Here is a 13156-nt window from a genome sequence, read left to right on the forward strand (position 1 = left end):
TGTGAAAGTTATAGGATCTACAAACTATGGTATAGATAATTTGAAACTTACACAGCTTTTACTTTCTGACCGCCCATCACATCTCTTGAGGTGCTAAAATACCAGGATAGAACAAACACCCCCAAATGACCCCTTTTCGAAAAGCAGACACCCTAAGCTATCTGCTGAAAGACATATTGGCCTTGATTCACTAAGATGTGAGTGTATTAGCAGAGACTGACCATTCAGGCAGACTCCGGTCAATCAATCAGTCGTCTGACCAGCGTCTAGCAAGCTCATTAACGAGCGTCTACTGACTACTTTGCCATTAGTGAATGTGGTATCCCGTCTGGCACATTTTTAGGTGCAATACCGGATATATTCGCTAGATGGCGCACAAGCGCGGGCTTTATTAACATTGGCGTTTTTCTGATAGAAAATTCTAATACAGCTGTACTATTACATTCTGAAAATTCTCTTTTGCTATTTTTTTTTTTGGCTGTTTCTCCAAAATGATCAGGAAAGTATTGCATTTACTAATGAATGTCATACATTTTATTTTCAAATTTTTCACACTTATATCTCAAATAATTTATATACTTCTAATTTCCCAATATAGTTATATATCTTCATTCTCTTTAATCACATAACTATTCTATGTTAAAGACAAGTGCAGCGCTATAAATGCATGTGATCAATAATGAACGCATGTAAAAACCAAAAAGTGCAAAGAATTGCAATAATGATGTAAACTGGTAAATCGTGCTAAAATAAGTTCATAGAATCATTCCTGAATAATGGAATGTCCTTCGTGTGAGAGTACCAACTCAGAGAGTGCCTATGAATGGCACGTGTGGTCTCTCCGTGACGGACAGTAGTGCATGAACTCGTGAAAGGTAAACCACCCTTGGGACTGGTCTACACTCACCAGAACAAAAGTATTAATGTGCATGGGTTATACACATCGCACATCTGGGGGTGCAGCGGTATGCTGGCAGCTATGGGTTAGTCATCCAGCTCCATCCATCCATCCATCAGGGTGGGTGCCCAAATGGTCCTGAGGAGGAATTAGCTCAGCCACAGGAGCCAGAAAGGTGCTCAATAGTGTAGTACACTGTCACAGGGGTGGATGACCTTTCACGAGTTCATGCACTACTGTTCGTGGTTATATTTATCTTGTGTAATACCATTTTACTAGTCTATATCATTTGACCAGCGCTCGCTTTATCATTTTTAAACAATGTAACTATTCTACATTATAGCTCAAACTGTGTTTCCCACAGTGGTTTAGTGGTTAGAGCTCAGAACTTACAGCACTTGGGTCATGGGTTCTAATCCCAGTCTTGGCAACATCCCAAAAAAATGGAGATCAATTTTCTGGGTTGTGGCAGGAATATTGATCAATCAATTATGATTTTGCCTAATGACTAGAAAGTGGATGAATGTTACTTGCGTACTGTTCTTCTGCCAATTAGGTCATGTGCAAGTTTCATGCCGTGTATATTTCATTGTAACTTTTTTCTCTTTTAAATCTGTCTCCTTATACAACTTGACCCCCTCCCCCACCCCATCATCACCTGTTCCATATGCAAATCTATGGATCACCGCCCCACTCTTTAACTATCTATTTACTGATCAAGTGAATGTGTCTCATTTTCTATCAGCTACAGCTCAGATCTCACATTATTATACAATTGCTGATTGTATCTCACCACTAGTCTGATTGAATTCACAATTCCTGGTCAGTCCTGTTCCCTGACCTCTAATAACCTTTAGGGCCAGTTCACACTACATGTGTTTCAGTTGCTTTTTCAGCATCACAAACGCACAGAAAGAAGGTTATATGGTTGTCAATGTCATAGTTTACATCAGCGCTTGCATTTTCAATGCATTGCAGGTGCTGTAAACAAAGTTGACCACGCTGCATTGTTTCTGCACAGAACTGTACTGGAACATATTGAAACGTCCTTGAATGTACTAAAACGCACATGTCCCTAACTACATTGAATACAAAGAAAATAGAAAAAAATAAGTGGAAGGGATACAAAAATGCAATGTAAACATGTCCAAAACGCATCCAAAATGTACTGGAACACACTAAACATGCATGCCAAAAGGGCATGAAAAAAACCCATCAGGAACACATCTAGACTGTTTCTATAGTGTGAACCAGCCCTTAGGACTTGTTCACACCATTGGTGGTGCAGAAACGCATGCAAGAACACACATTTTCCAGCACAGCAAAGAAATGCAATGCCCTATGTAGATGTGCGCAGGTACCATGATGAAAACGTTGTTGCACCTACACACGTCTATTAAAAACAGCCCCATTCACAGCCACAAATACGCATGGCACCACACTACTGTGCGGTTAGGTGCGACACACTTGGAAAATAACATAAAAATAAGCCAACATGGCTAAAACATATCTTGAAAATATGGGGACTCTGATATCCGGCGACAGTCCGTTCACGAACGAGAAGCAATTCTGCACCCTAAAACCAACATAGAGGAAAGGGATGGTCAAATTGCTGTGCTGCTTCCAAACCACCTCTGGCATGCCAGGGTCATTATGCAGGTCCTCGATGCCAGTTCTTGCCTGCGGCCACAAAATATCCACTGGCCACAAGTGAAGGTGAGTGGAGGACGTGAAGGTGGATTTCTACCAGCTTCAACCGCAAGCAGTACCACTCCTGAAAAATGAGAGCAAATAATCATTGACACGTCATCATGACAGTCAATTCTCAGTGCAGGCTATCTAGAGTGTCTTTCCTTTTTAACCATTTCAAGAGTTCAAGGAAACATTCTTGGAGCATCTACTGTGTTTGGAAAGGCCAAAGGTCCCCCCCTCCCCCAGGCACACTAATGCTTATGCAGGCCATAGACGGGGAGAAAAACAGCCGATTTTTCTTTTAAAAAATGAAAAATCGGTTGTTCAAGCGGCCGACGTTACCAGCAATGGTAAAAAAAAAAAATCGGCCGATTTTCATCCCATCTACAGCCGGCAAAAAGTGTCCCTGCAGAGAGCTCCGCTATTTCTTTGACAGTTCTTTGACATTTATAGCGGTTGCAACAATGTATTTGTATCCATTTCGGATACAGATGTTTTTATTCGGAAACAAATAGATACAATGTTGCAACCGCTGTAAATGTCAAGGAACTGTCAAAGAAATAGCGGAGCTCTCTGCAGGGACACTTTTTGCCATACTGGAATTCCTCTCATTTTTCATCCTTCTTCTTCCTCTTCTTCTTCCTCTTCTTCTTCATCATCATCCTCTTCTTCCTCTTCATCATCTTCTTCTTCTTCATCTTCATCATCCTCTTCTTCATCATCATCCTCTTCTTCTTTTTCTTCTTTTTGTCTTCCTCTTGCAGGTCACTGCTCATGTGCAGATTTTTTATCAGTAAAAAAATCGGCCGATTTGCCCATCATTGCCGCGAAAATCGGCCGATCGGCAAATTCGGCCGTTTTTTTCCAACTTTACCGAAAAAAAAAATCTGCCAAAATACCGAAAAACGGCCGAACAAATAGCCCACTAACGATCCGAAAATCGGCCGATTTTATTTTCGGCCGAAAAATCGGCCGATTTTCGACCCATCTATGGCCTGCATAAGATATGGTGTGGCCCTAGGGTCAATGTGTGTTTAGAATACTTCCAAAATGCACATACAAAAACACTACATCCAAATGCATGTTGCATTTCTATAGCATGTTAAACAGAAGAAAAATGCACTTCCATAATGTTAACATGCGCAAGTAAAAATAGACAAAATCCACATCCTTTTATTCTGGCTTCACATACATGCATTGTGGTCTAACACCGCACTCCTGGGCAAATCACATGCAATTTGTGTGCGTTGCAATTAGAGACAAACATTTTGCACACCTCAAATTGCACCGCATCCGGGCCAAAAATGTGCAGGACCCTTTTTCAGGGTATGCACATGGGTGTGAATAGGCATGCCATCCAATTTGGCAAATCGCAATACGCTTTGTGTACCAATATTGGTGTGTTGGTAACTTCACCTAGAAAGCCGCAGCAGGTGGCATGAAGGGGTTGCGGTTGTGATGCGGTGCAGCGCTTGCACAGAAAACACTGCAAATTTCACATCGCATCTGTGTGACACCAGAATGTGCCAATATGTGGCTTGACAAAGCACAGTGGTCAGTGCAGATTATTTTCAATCCATGTTTTTTTACACTTTTCATTCACTGGTTTAACTCAGGTGATCATTAATCACAATTATCTCCGGAGATCACATGCAGCCCCTCAACCATCTACACATATCTCTGGAAATCTATACAGATCTCCTTGAAAAAAAGTCTCCTCTCCTCTTCGGAAAACAATTGTCCTCCACCTCATAAACAGGGGGACAGAGAAGACTTCTCCTTGATAACTAAAATCAGATGAATTATCTGTGCTTAATAAACATACACCAATACTGCAAATGCATTGTACTGTCCAAGGCATTGCACACGAACGCATTGCACACTAGAAATGTCAAATGCGTTAGTGTGTACAGTGCATGAGTGTAAAATGCTTTAGTGCACACTGCAGTGTACAACGCATTGCACACTGTAATACTCTGTACAAAGTAATACCGTGTACACCCACACATTGTAGACTGTAATGCACTGTACTCTGTCATGCAGGATGGAGCAACGCATTGCACACTGTGATACCGTGTACACCCACACATTGTAGACTGTAATGCACTGTACACTGTCATGCAGGCTGGAGCTACGCATTGCACACTGTGATACGCTGTCCACTGTCATGCAGAATCCAGCAACGCATTGCACACTGTTATACCATGTACACCAACACATTGTAGAATGTAATGCATTATACGCAGTATACATGTCCAGATATTCAAAGATTAGCCATGAAGGCCTAGCTGGTTACCTATTTGGCGACCGCAGATAGCCGAATAACGCTACACTGCATCCAGGCAGCTCTGGGAGGGTGTCATATGACATCCTGGCAGAACGCGCTCTCCATGATTGCTGTGTCCTAAGGACACAGCTGATCACGTGATGTGGTAAAGACCAATCACAGCGGCTTTTTACCATGTGATCAGCCATGTCCAATGACACGCTGATCACCGGGAAATGCATTTGCAGGGTCTTGGCTGCACTTTCATCACGCTGTCAGAATGTGTGGAAAGTACTGCCGAGAACCAGCAGTTATCAAAGCAGGGGTCGGCCCCGATGATCAGTGCCCACCAGTGCCACCCAACAGTTCCGCCCACCTGTGGCCAGCAGTGCCGCCTCATCAACGCACATCAGTGTTGCTAAATTACCAGTTTACCAAATGTTATAATATAAACAGACTTTTATTCATTATGAGCTATTTTGTGGTTTATCGAGCAAAAAGTGAAACTCACAGCAGCAAGTCAATACCACCCAAAGAAAGCTCTATTTGTCTGAAAAAACTGATACAAATTTAAGATGGGTACAATGTGGCATGACCGCACAATTGTCATTCAAAGGGTAACAGTGCAGAAAGATGAAAATTGGCCAGGACAGGAAGGGGGTATGAGTACCCAGTAGGCAAGTGGTTAATATAATTGACCCATCAATACCCAGGAGCTAATGTACAGATAAGTAGCATGTGCACCAAGTGAGATTCTGCTAGGCCCCACCCACAAAATTACAATTACTTGTCCCTCACATGTTATAAACATATTTGCAATGGCCACAGTTACTTTACATATAAGGATCATCTCCTCAGTTGAGAACTGTGCTCTCGCCATGTCCAAATGCCAATAAAGTTATCAAAATTTTCAACCAACACAAAACCTCCAACCACTTCTCATCCACTTACACTCCCCACAACCACTTCCGGGTGCGCGCGCACCAGATGACGGACTTCCAGGAGGATAGCTGCTCGTGCGCCATGGGGAACACCTGTTTGGCGTTTATTTGTGCACGATCGCTCATTTCTATGCACGGCTATGATAGCTTTCGCGAATGTGTGTTTTAGTGATTTTTTTCTTTTTAAACCTTGGCTAATATATATTTGTTGCCAAAGGCCAAAAATCAACATACAGTGGGGACTATTTTATTACTGTAAATCAAATTGTAGAAAACCTGTAGCTGGCTGCACAGTGAATGTGACATTCATTAGTACATAACAATATTGTGGTGCAAGCAGGTTTTTTATTTTTTTGTTTGGTTTTGAAAAAGCCAGTTTGCACCCACTTGCATATTCACGCTCTTACAAGCTACATTTGAGCAGATTATATAAGTATACAAAGTAACTATTAAGGTTGTTCATATATTGAACATAAAATAAACAAAAACATCGGTGAAACATTTATTGATCAAATATATCTTCATTTATTTGGTCAGCAGGAACAAGTAGGTACAGTCAATATCTTGGTGAGTCACAAAAATAGGATTGATGTGGCAAAAATAAAACACTCCTGCTCATAAGAGCTTACAATCTAAAGATACTTCTAATGAACTGTGTGTGCTCAGGTTATAGCAGGAAACAAAGGGGAAGATGAATCAAGTAACATTTTCGAGCACATAAGGTTTACTTACACAATCATTTAGTATAAAGATCCATTCACAAAAAAAGTCTACACATCAAAATATAAAGAAAACAAGACATATGTGAAAAACCCCTCCCACCTCTACAAATCCCCTCCCACCTCTACAAACACCCTACACATACATTTGTCAGCAGGTTTGTAAGAAAAAAGCATTTGAGTCTAAATAAGCAAGCAAAATTAAAACAAGAGCAGATTTTAAACAAAACGATTGACATGTGTGAGGCTTTCAATGCAAAGAGAAAAAACACAATCATTGTGCAATAACACACAAACACTTTACAAGGCCAAAAATATGCAAACATTTCCAGCCCACTTCCAAACACAGCCTGAGTGGTGTCTGGGGCAATTCAGCACAAAATCTCTTCCTCCCCCAAACCACTACAAGCAAGGACTTAGTCACAAACCACCCGGCCTAGTAACAGGCCAAATCACTCCCTACTGCACGTCTTTATATAAACTAGGTTGTATTTGGAGCGTGCCAAACAAGGCCCCACACCCAATGAAGCCACACCCACCACTGACCTTAGTTTGGTCAGTGAAAGTGTTTTCACCTGATGAATCCGCGTCCTACCTGCATTAACCCTTGGTATACAGGCCCCACAAATCAGAAAGATATATACAGTGAAATGTACGTGTGCAGCATACAACAGAACATTGAGCAGGGATGTGAAAGGGAACCCCAATTGGAACCTTTATTGCTACTATGGTCACAATTCCCTCCAGATTCTCGCATGAGTTAAGACAGTCACATGACCACATCTTGTATGCAATACTGAAAATGACAAATCGATTTGACTAGTATGGTGAATTTCCCATCAATTGGTAAAACACTCCAGAAATCAAACATCACCAAACATTACACTCTGGGCAAAGCTGATTTACAAATCATGCAACTTACAGTAAAGTTGACCATTTCAATGCAATTTTCAAGACATCTGACACAGATCTCTATGCAAATTGCCACTAAAGTAGTACATGTACTACTATAGAAATCAGTGTTTGAAACGCACCCATGTGGTCACTCTAATAGCAGACAATAGGGTGCGACTTTGCAGACGATTTACAGCTTGCATGTTGTGCAAATCACATGCCAAGTCCCACTCAATGAGCACGCTATTGGAGCGTTCATATTGTTGTGGTTCAAACTTGGTAGGAGCCGCAAGTAATAATAGAGTAATGAATACACTACTTTTCATGCAATTTGCTGAGAGATCGATGTCGAATGTCTTGCAAATTGCACTTGAAATCACCATGTACCCCGACTTTGAAATCATGCAACTTCTATGCAAGTCACATGATGTGACTGTGGTGTCAATAACACCACTTAGAAATCTGCTTTAATGTGACCGGGTAGCCCCCAGTAACATTGTTTGCGATTGCCATGCAATTGGCATGACAGGCGACTTGCAAATCGTAGACCAAGTCGCACCCTATTGGCCACTGTAGGCTCTGTTCACATCCAATTGGATTGTGAACTCGTGCAACTTCACTGTAAGTTGGACAATTGCCGCATCGGATTAGATGTGACAGTGGTGTTGGCCCCCAGTAACATTGGGTGCAATTTGCCATGCAGAGAGCAAGCTGCTGGCCATGCCAATCACATGACAAGTCACATCCAGGGTGTGCAATTTCAGGTGCGATTTGTGCATTGACATCGTACCTGATATTGGATATAATGAATGTGAGTGTATTAACATACACCATTTGTTGCAGCGAGAGTTCAAAGGTATTTGAGAATTGTGGCCATTTATTAGCAATTTAACATCTAGACTCAAATAGAAATCGCAATGCTACACACAATTGAAAACACAACTAGTTAGTAATTCTCTAGAAAACACAGTAAAATTGGCAACTTAAAGAGTAATTTTCAATTGCATATAGTGTGAGCGAAGCAGGAAAATCAACAAAGGAAATAAATCTTTGAAGGCGTGCGGTACCTGCCTGCTGGGATAAGGGTCTGCTATGCATTTGGGGGAAAAATGCACGCCAGGATTTGTGACAAGTTTGATGTGTGGATTCACCAACCAAGTCTTTTCTCTCTCGTTCACTCTTCTGAATGTCTCTCTTTATCACTCTTCAGTATGTATCTCTTGCTCACTCTTCTTTGTCTCACTGGCTCGCTCTTCTCTCTCGCTCACTCTTCTGAATGTCTCTCTTTATCACTCTTCATATGTATCTCTCGCTCACTCTTCTTCGTCTCACTCTTCTCTCTCTCTGTCAGCTCTTTGCTTGCCAAATCCTTCACAAAAGTGGGTGGAGTGTAAACCATCATTATCAAATAATTCAGGCCCTTATCTTATCCCATTGTATGACATTCACATAAGGTGCAGCTTTGAAGGTGTTTCAACAGACAAGGCCTCATTCTAATTCACATTTTAGGGATCATTTAGACAGAATGCAAAGATGTTGCCAGAACACGTATGTGAAGACAGCCACACACGGAGATCATGCTACTACCTCGCCGGGGTTGGGATTCGAACCGACAACCCTAGAGTTGTAAGGCAGCAGTGCTAACCACTAATCCACGGAGCTACATTGCTAACCCAGCCTGTATTTCTGTGCTGTGAATCAATCCAAGGTCCCTGGGCATGGTCAGTTTAACTAGCCAGATATCTCCAATGTGACACAAATGTTGTGCTATGTTGCCAATTCAGATGTATGTTGGTTCTATGTATCCCAATACAAAGGATTGCAATACTAATACAGGCGTACCTCGGTTTACCAACGCCTCAGGGAACGTCATATTTGGGGTACAAATGTCAAACCATTTCAGTTAATTGGTCTGTTTACAAATGTTTGAATAATTTGGTATGGGCATGTGGCCTGGTATGGTTCAGGAGGGGGGGAGGCACTCGCTCGTCGTCGTCCCCCCCTTTCCTGACCTGCCGGGCTGCATGCTCGGATAAGTATGTGTTATGGATTTAGGGGGGTACCCCATGCTGTTTTTTATTTAATTTCAGCGTGGAGTTACCCCTTAACATCCATACGAGACCCGAAGGGCTTAGTATGGATGGGAGGGGGGACCCCACGCCAGTTATTTAAAGAACTGTTTATAAATCACTGCAATACTTTGACATTCAACTGTCAGTGGGGAAATCCGCCGACAGCTGAAACATGAGCGCTGCATTGGTTTTCATTACTAAAATGCTGCATGAGTTGATAACATAACTCATGCGGGATTGTAGGAGCGACAGCCATGAGTTAATGTTTCATCTGTCAGCGGGGTTCCCCACTGACAGCTGAATGTAAAATAATTCCCTTTATTGCATAAATAATAAAAAAAAAGCGTGGGGTCCCCCCTCCCATCTGTACCAAGCCCTTCGGATCTGGTATGAATATTAAGGGGGAACTCCACGCTGGAATTAAAAAAAAAACCAGCGTGGGTCCCCCTCAATATCCATACCAGACCTTTATCCGAGCATGCAGCCCGGCAGGTCAGGAAAGGGGGGGGACGAGCGAGCGCCCCCCCCCTCCTGAACCATACCAGGCCACATGCCCTCAACATGGGGGGGGTGCTTTGGGGCAGGGGGGGCTCCCCCCCCAAAGCACCTTGTCCCCATGTTGATGAGGACAAGGGCCTCTTCCCCACAACCCTGGCCGGTGGTTGTGGGGGTCTGCGGGCGGGGGGCTTATCAGAATCTGGAAGCCCCCTTTAACAAGGGGGCCCCCAGATCCCGGTCCCCCCCCCTACGTGAATGATTCCGCGGTACACGGTCCGCAGACTCATTCACAAAAAAACTAAGTGTGGTGTAAAAAAAACACAGTACAGGGTCTTTGACAGGTCCTTTATTAAAACAATGTCCCCCGAAGTAGATCCAACGTCAATCGCGGCGGCGGCGACCCGAAAAAAGGTAAAAAAAAAAAGGTTCCGCTCCCGTCCGAGGCTTCCAGCCTAGTGAAGAAAAGCCTAGCTGACAGTTCTTATATAGGTATGGGCGGGGCCAGCCGGGAACAGCAAGCATGTGACATGGGGCGGGTCACTGGGATGATTGTGGGTTGTGGGGAAGAGGCCCTTGTCCTCATCAACATGGGGACAAGGTGCTTTGGGGGGGGAGCCCCCCTGCCCCAAAGCACCCCCCCCATGTTGAGGGCATGTGGCCTGGTATGGTTCAGGAGGGGGGGGGGCGCTCGCTCGTCCCCCCCCCCTTTCCTGACCTGCCGGGCTGCATGCTCGGATAAAGGTCTGGTATGGATATTGAGGGGGACCCACGCTGTTTTTTTTTTAAATTTCAGCATGGAGTTCCCCCTTAATATCCATACCAGACCTGAAGGGCTTGGTATGGATGAGAGGGGGGACCCACGCTGTTTTTTTTTTTTTTTTTTTTATTGCGGACCTTTATTTTTACATTCAGCTTTCAAAATAAATTTTATCTAGACCTTCAAAATAAGTAAAATCATAACAGAAATAATTATAAAGGATAAGAAACAAAAATATAATCACTAAAACGAAGGAAATCTAATTAGATTACATGAAGATATGCTTAATGCTGTTTATTAAACACAGTAGTCGCGACCGAGTGTCGGCTGTCAGAGGAATCCACAATCAGATTCACTATTAGTCTGTGGCTAAAAAGCAAACGCCCATGGCAGAGGACTAAAAGGTGTTCTGCACATGCTCAGTTCTATCTGCCAAAGACACTGCACGGGCATCTAGATTTTTACTGTGTCGATTTCCTTGAAAAAAACGATTTTTAACACATTCTTAATTTTTTTGGAAATAGCAGATATTGTTTAAAGTGAAGTCCTGATATTTGGCAAAGCAAATTTCTAAGTGAACATGTCTCTACAGTGATTTTTCATGGTGTTAGACGTGCTTCTTAGCAAGTCTGCTTTTGTGAGTCTGATTCCGGGCGTGTGTCTTTTTGTGAATTAGATTGGGCGTCTGCTTATGGGCTCTGCTCAATAGTGAATTAGGTTGCAGGGTCAAAAATGGACGGACGCCCATGAAAATTGGGCTTAAGCCCATAAATATGCGCCCACGCCCAATAGTGAATCAGGGCCATTGTGTCCATGGAAGATTTGGTTTTTTTCCACAAGTTTCTGGAAAATGACAAAAACATTTTTTTTTTTTTTTTTTTTTTTTTTTTACACAAAATTGTCATTTAAATGATTTATTTCTTGCAGAGGCCATGGGTATATGTGGAATTACACCCCAAAATAGATTCTACTACTTCTACCGAGTATGAGGATACCACACATGTGACACTTTTTGGGAGCCTAGCCACATACAGGAGCCTGAAATCCAATGACCACTTTGAAAGCTTGAAGGTGCGTAACTTCTTCATTTCACTTCCCCACTACCTATCACAGTTTCGGAGGCTCTGAAATGCCAGGATAGCACCAAACCCCCCCCCCCAAATGACCCCTTTTTGGAAAGTAGACACTCCAAGGAATTTAAAAAGAGGCATGGTAAGTATTTTGCAGATCTCATTTTTTTCTCACAAGGTTTTGAAATATAAAAAAGAAAAGAAAAAATATGTTTTTATTTTTTTCTTCATTTTCCAAAAACTTGTGGCAACAAATGAGATCTTCAAAATACTTACCATGCATCTTATCAAATTCCTTTGGGTGTCTACTTTCCAAAAAGGGGTCATTTGGGGGGGTTTGGTGCTTTTCTGGCATTCCAGGGCCTCCGAAACTGTGATAGGTAGTCACGAAGTGTAATGAGGAAATAAAGCCCTTTAAAAGCCTGAAGGTGCTTATTGGATTTTGGGGTCCTGTACTTGGCTAGACTGCCAAAATGTCTCTCATATGTGGCACCCCCATACTCGGGAGAAGTAGCAGAATGTATTTTGGGGAGTAATTCCACATATACATATGGCTTGTGTGAGCAATAAATTATTTCAATGACAATTTTGTGTAATTTTATTTTATTTTTTTGTCATTTTCCACAAACTTGTGGTAAAAATATAAATTCTTCTATTGATTCAACATTCCTCTCAGCAAATAGTTTGGGGTGACTACTTTCCAAAAAGGGGTCATTTTGGGGGGTGGGGGCGTTTTATGCCCAGCATTAGAAGTTTATGCCACACATCATTCACTCTTCTAACCACCTGAAGACCAATCCTTTTTGTTCACATGAAAAAAATCTGTATTTTTTGCTAGGAAATAATTTAAACCCCCAAACATTATATATTTTTTTAAAGCAGACACCCTAGTGAATAAAATGGTAGGTACTACAATTTTTCATGGCACATAGTACTCGCGCAGCGATTTTTCAAAAGCAATGTTTAAAAAAAAATACACTTGTTTTACTTTTAATGCACAAAAACACAATATATTGGCCAATTGTTTGGTAAAATATAAAAGATAATGGTATGCCGAGTAAATATATAGCAAACATGACATGCTTTAAAACTGCGCATGCCCCGTTTAATGGCGACAAACTGCAAACATTTTTAATATCCATAGGCAGCGCTTTAAAAGTCACCATTTTAGATTTACAGACTAGGTCTAGTGTTAGAATTACTGCCCTTGATCTGATGTTCACGGCAATACCTCACATGCATGGTGCAACCGCTGTTTACATAATAGCACAGGGTCAAGACTTGTGCACACAGGTGTGCTCGCATGGGAGGGGCAAATTTTTTTTTTTTTTAGTTATTTTGATTTTTTT

This window comes from Staurois parvus, unplaced genomic scaffold (genome assembly GCF_062004578.1).
Source record: "Staurois parvus isolate SC_StPar_1 unplaced genomic scaffold, SC_StPar_1.0 ptg000558l, whole genome shotgun sequence".
Classification (NCBI taxonomy): Eukaryota; Metazoa; Chordata; class Amphibia; order Anura; family Ranidae; genus Staurois; species Staurois parvus.